General features: G+C 52.5%; 1 long non-coding RNA gene across 2 annotated transcripts; it reads left to right on the forward strand.

Annotated features, from left to right (window-relative positions):
* Nucleotides 1-216: 216 nt before the first annotated feature.
* Nucleotides 217-3,973, forward strand: LOC113609629 (uncharacterized). 2 transcript variants are annotated; one of them, XR_003428739.1, is made up of 3 exons: nt 217-1,817; nt 2,684-2,861; nt 3,039-3,973. It is a non-coding gene; the product is annotated as an uncharacterized LOC113609629 (long non-coding RNA). The 2 variants fall into 2 exon arrangements; XR_003428740.1 differs by having other exon boundaries at nt 221-1,817; nt 3,468-3,973.
* Nucleotides 3,974-6,103: the final 2,130 nt, after the last annotated feature.

Genomic DNA, 6,103 nt, shown 5'->3' on the forward strand with positions numbered 1-6,103 from the left:
TTTTTTTGTGGTACGCGGGCCTTTCACTGCTGTGGCCTCTCCCGTTGCGGAGCACAGGAGACGTGCAGGCCCAGCGGTTCACGGGCCCAGCTGCTCCACGGCATGTGGGATCTTCCCGGACCGGGGCACGAACCCGTGTCCCCTGCATCGGCAGGTGGACTCTCAACCACTGCGCCACCAGGGAAGCCCAGGATAAGTCTTTGTGGTGGAGACTGTCCTGAGCGTCGTGGGATGTTTAGCAGCATCCCTGACCTCTACCCATGAGATCCCAGTAGCCTCCCTCCCTTAGTTCTGACAACCGAAAGGATTTCCAGAAACTGCCCGATACGCCCTGAGGGCAAAATCACCCCTGGCTGGAATCCCTGCTCTGAAGGTCTGGGCTCTGCCTGCGCCTGTGATTCCAGGAAGCATCATGGCCTATTGACGATGCATCAGGCGGAGCCTGAGTTGGTCGATCGCATCCTCCAGAAGCCGCAGCCCGTGTAATGAGCAGACGCCTGTCCTTTACCGCCTTGGTTGTGTGTGGGACGCCACGGGGACTCGTGCAAACCGGCAGCCCAGGGCCTGCTCCGGGCCAGCTCTCCACTGACTCAGCGCTCCTGAGGACTGATCTCGGCCTCCTCTGAGTTATTATAAAGTTATTAAAAACTAAAATCATTGATGGCCCGGAACTGACTCTGCCTCTTCTTAATAGGCTCACTAGCAAATTACAATAAAAATAACCTGGGGCTTATGAAGCTATTAGTAAAATGGGCCGTTTACTGTCACCTGGGGACATGTTACTGTACCGTTTCAGCATCAATATCTGAGATGAGGTCCATGGGAAAAGGTGACCAGAGCTGCCACTGAGACAGTTAATCGGCTAAGATGTGTCACTCACCGAGCTGAAACCAAAGCCACAGCTACGGGTCTAGCGCTGACCTAGGAATTCATTGCAAAAGAGGCAGGAGTGGTTTACTGCAGTGCTGACTGTCCCCTGGGTTCAGAGCAGGCCTGTCCCCGCCCAACAGGCTGAGGCGCGGGGAGAGTGGCCGGTCTCTCACCAAGACAGTGCTGCCGAGTCTGAGTCCGGAACACCAGCGGAGGGACCAAGTCACTCACTCTAATGACTGGAATTTCACCACCATAAACCAGCAGGAGGGCTGATCCGGTGCAGATCAGCGAAAGTGGCATAAAAACGTCGGGCAGCTGGTTAGCAGGGATGCACAGATGTTTGTTTCCTCCTCCCGAGAACTGCCTCTCAGCCTCCTCAAAACAGTATTCCTGCATTTCCTTTGTCAGCCCCGGGGGTGGGTCCCTGGGCTGGAGGCCAGCTTTGGGCCCCTCCACGTGTCACAGTCCCGCTGCCCCTGCTCGGTAATCCCGGGTAAATCCCGAGCCTTCCCCCGGTCAGGAAACACACCCGAGACCTGATTACACAAGATGCAGGAGGAGCTCTGAGCAGAGATGAAATGTGGGGATCGGCCACGTCGTCATTCGTCATCCTGTCTCAGCAAGTTCGTTTGCAGAGAGTAACTTGACAGTCCTTTCAGAATTTGGAACAGCCGCACATCATGTGCCCTAGAGGGAGGTATTAATGGATGAGGCGGCAGCCCTGTGGTTCACTTAATTAAAATCACTTGTTCCTGCAATACTTACGGGTTAAGCACTCATCCTGCAATTCCTGCGCCCAGGGCAGGGCTGGAGGGGGTCCTGGGCTCTCTCTGCAGGAGCTGTTTCACACTTGGGCTCCCCACATGCTCGGAACACGTGGTGCTTCAAGTCTCCGTGTTCACGCCTGCACGTGAGTGCGTTGTGCGCCGGGAGAGGCTTCACAGGTACGTGCTGGACGGGGGTGCTGGCAGGGGGCTGGGCGGCGGGCGGGCTGAGTTCACGTGGTTCTCAACTCTTAAGCCCTGAGGCTGGGAGATGATAATGTTCCTTCTCTGCCATCGAGCAGAGCTCAAAGCCAGGCCCACGGACCTGCTCATTCAGCTCTCCAGTCCTTCCCTGTCCGGATTGGCAGAGAGAATTCCGTTCATGGAGGCCGCACGAGGAAGTCCGTTTGTGGCCCCAGGTCAAGCTGCCTTGTCCAAAGCAGCCTCGGGAGAGACACCGTGTCCTCGGCCCCCATGCGATCCCCGCATCTCTCCTTCTGGCTTCTGGACCAGGAGCGGGGAGGCACGGGATTCATTAGCGTCCACAGATCCCAACACACATTTTAAAAGTTAAACGCGACTCCCAGGTTCTTCTTAGAAGAGTTATTTATGTGATCAGTCCGAGTGCAGTCTAGTGAGTGTCCATGGTTTTCACAGTGTGGGTGGTGGGGTCTGGGAGGAGAGGTGTCTTATAGAGACGGTCCTCGCTGGGGAGGAGGAGCCCCGGGGCGGCGGAGCCCAGCTCTGGGGAAGGAGGGCCTTTCTGGCGGGGCTGGGAGGAGCCACCGCTGCTGGCCGGCTCCGCTGCCTGTCCCGGGTGGGATGTGGGGTCCTTGGGGACGTCACTCAGGGGAGGGCAGCCCCCGAGCGAAAGGACAGAGGAACAGAGGCTGCACCACAGCTGAGCTTGACCCTCCCGTTTGTTCTCCGAGAGGCCCTTGCAGGCAGAGGTCTAAACACCCGCCTGCAGGCGAAGAGAGGGAGGCGCTCAGTGAAGAAAGAAACCCCTTGGAAATGTTGCCTGTGAAACTCAGCCTTTGTTGCAGAAATGCGTCCAGGCCTGAGCTAAACGTGGCCGCCCCTGGCCCCTGGGGGAGCCTGGCCCCGGCCCAGCGTCTGTCCTTCACTGAACACAGTGGGCCGTGCCCAGATCGCAGAATAAGAGGCCACAGGAGAGATGCAGGGCATCCGACTGGTCCAGCCACCTCCTTGCATGTGGGGCAGGTGAGGCTCAGGGGGCAGAGGGACCTCTCCAGGCCTGCGGGTGACGGGTACAGAGCCGAGGCCCGAGGTCCCAGCCCCAACTCCTCCCTCAGCGCTCTCTCTGCCGCCGGCATCACTCATCGCAGGCCAGGCCTGCGCTGAGCACTTTCTACCTCAGTGAGTTTCATCCTGACACAGGAGCCCGAGATGATCCCCATTCTACAGACGAGGAAGCCAGGCTCTGAGCGGGCCCGTGACTTGCTGAGATCCACAGCTGCTCGTGGCAGGGGTGGGACTGCGACCCAGGACTGTGTGACTCCACAGGGCCCCGCCTTCTTCTGCACCCTCCTCAGAGGGAGTATTCCACCCCGTGACAATCAGGTTTTCCTCACATTAAAGAAAGGAAAATGTAAATTGTCAGGAGAGTGATTCTCTAATGAGATGCTCAAGGGAATTTCTACAACTTTGAGCATTAACAGAAATGCTAATAGCTAATGTTAATAGCTAATATTAATAGCTAATGTTAACATCTGCAAAGTGTAAGCACTTTGCTGGGATTCACTGTTTAAACTTTAAACAAACTTATGTGAGATGATTTTATGTGACATCATTACCCCTGTTTTACAGATGTGGAAATTTCATCAGGGAGAAAAGAAATCACTTGCTCCAAAACCGCGCGTCCAGAATTCTGTTTCCCTGGAAATACGCCCAGGATGGGGATTTTCATGCCTATGGGAAGTTGCATTGTTGGGCCTCATTGTCCTAATTCTTCACCCTCCCTTCCCTGGATCCTTGCCCTTTGTCACGTGACTTTGTAGGTTTCCCGTCTAGATGTGGAGTCTCTTGTCTCGTTGAGGTTGGATTTGGTTATGTGATTTGCTCTGCCTGATGGCATGTGGGCAGAGGGTTGAATGTGCTTGCCCAGCTGGTCCTGACCTCCTGTGCTCCGCCTTCTCTATGAGAAGAATATGCCTCTGGTGTCACTGGTCCTGGGAAGATGAGAGACTCGTGGACAGACCCGGACTCAACCCTTAGCTTGAAGCCAAGTAAAGCCAGGCCCGGCCTGGATGTGATGAACCCCAGCAGACGTGTAGACGTGAGAATGAGAAATAAATGCTTATTGTTGTTTGCAACTGAGTTTGGGGGCGTTTTGTTATGCAGCTTAATTGGGACGATAGCTAACGGATACAAACCCCTGTGAGTGGACACACTGCAGCCCTCGGAGCATCCACACCACTTGCCCTCAGCACCAGGGAAGGAGCCCATCTTCTCCCCCCCACGCCACATGTCCCACTGCCCCCGAGCATCTTCACATTAGACGGCATGTCCCTGACTGCTGTCTTGTGTTGGCACGCATTCCAGGGGATAGGCACTGGCACCTTCTTGTCTGTGTTCATGAAGCTTTACCATCATGTGCCCCGTTTGTTTGTTTCATTTTTCTCTGATCAGATATTCAAGGGCTCATCAAATCCCACTAATGCTGAGAAAGCCTTTCAGACATCACGATGTCCGTTCGTTTTCTACTTTACCAACCATTTTCCACTAAGCCTTTGTCAGTCCTAGAGGCAGCCAGCGACCAGCCAACAGCAGGGGTGGTCCGCCCCTCCGCTCATACATCGCTCTCTTTTCTCATTCACCCTGAGGTCTTTGCTGGAGGGAATCCAGCTGTGACCCCTCCTGATGACTCTACTCGCCGTGGAGTTTATTATTAAGGAATCAGCAGCAGCAGCATCACTGCTCATCTTTGGGGGCAGAAGGCGGGGGGCAAAGCTCCTGCCTGTTAGGATCAGGAAAGACATGGCAGAAATTGCCCACGACCAAGTGCTTCCCCCAGTGGTGCTACGGGGTTGGCTTCTCAGTGTCATGAAACCAATGCATTTCTTAAAAACTTTTTTCCTTAAAGCTAAGCTGAGTTGTATTTCTACTGTTTGCAAAGATTCCTGACTCATACTCACCTGAACTTTCAGGAGTCATGGATTAAAGAAAATGGTGTCACGTCCAGTCAAAATGGCTCCTCCACCCAGGATCCACGACAAGGGGCCTAAGGACTATAAAGCCATGGGGAAACTTATTTTTTTTTTCCCAGAAGTAGAAATTGTGGCAAAGATGGTGCATTTTTCTCCTTAGATGCAGAGCCAGGGCCAGAGCAGCTTAGGAAAGAGGAAAAGACAACTTGTGAAAAGTCATTCACGGACAATTCCATAAAAGGGCCAATTCAGTATTAAGCTCTCAGGCTGAAAGTTCATGCTTTCATATTAAATCAAAATGAGCTTCAAAATATATATGAGCTGGTTGCATAGAACAAAGAGCCTTGCTGACATGTCAGTTTTAAACATTCTTCTGTCTGCTGCGCGTAAGTGGGAGAGAGAAGTGTCCCCGGTGAGGCCGACTCCCCACTAGCGGCTCTGAGGAGGCCCCTGTCCCCTCCATCCTCTCTCAGTGAGACACAAGAGCCAGAGGCTTGTTTCTGCCTCAGTGGAGCTTCTGTTCTTGGGTGGAGCTCAGAGCCCCGTTGGTCTGCCCCCGAACAGACACTCTCTTATACTGAACTAGAAAATAAGAAGAACACCCCGAGATGCTCCATTTTAAAATTATTTAGAGTTTCCCATGGCCCAGTGATTTGTGGACTGAAAGGTCAGGTCCAGCAGGCACCTGCCCCCTGTGCTGGGCTTGCACCTGAGAAGCAGCCCCGGATGATGTCCTGGGGAAGAACCCGGTGCCCAGGTGTGGCTCCTGGGTGGCCACAAGCATTTTCACACCCACCTTCCCCTCTGCTAACAGAGCCCTGAGAGTACCTGGGATTTATGTCCAGTGTGGGCTTCGGTTTTTCTTCTTCCCCATTTGGAACTTAAATTATCTCAAGAATGACTCAAGATTCCTAACTAAGGATGTTCACGGCCATGTTAGTTATACTAACCCCAAACAAAAAAGATAATGGAAATGCAAAAACCAACCTTACAGTCCAGCAATAGAGGAATCATTGTATATCTATGTGATGGAATGTTTCATAGCTATTAACATTGATGTCTCTAAAGATGATTTTATGGTGCAGAGAAATGTGTACAATATACTGTGAGGTAAGTCAAGGGAGGATCTGAAGACTGCATATTCACACTAAATTCTAAATGTATAAACCGAGTAGACTGTATGTGCAGAAAATACTGGAGTTGCGTTTTATTTTTTCTCTACTTTATAGGAGTATTTTATAAACTTTCTATTACCTTTTATATCAGAAAATAAAAGGACATCATCAAAAATAAAGG

Source organism: Aethalodelphis obliquidens, unplaced genomic scaffold, assembly GCF_003676395.1.
Source record: "Aethalodelphis obliquidens isolate GAN/ISIS:26980383/991018 unplaced genomic scaffold, ASM367639v1 scaffold57, whole genome shotgun sequence".
NCBI lineage: Eukaryota > Metazoa > Chordata > Mammalia > Artiodactyla > Delphinidae > Aethalodelphis > Aethalodelphis obliquidens.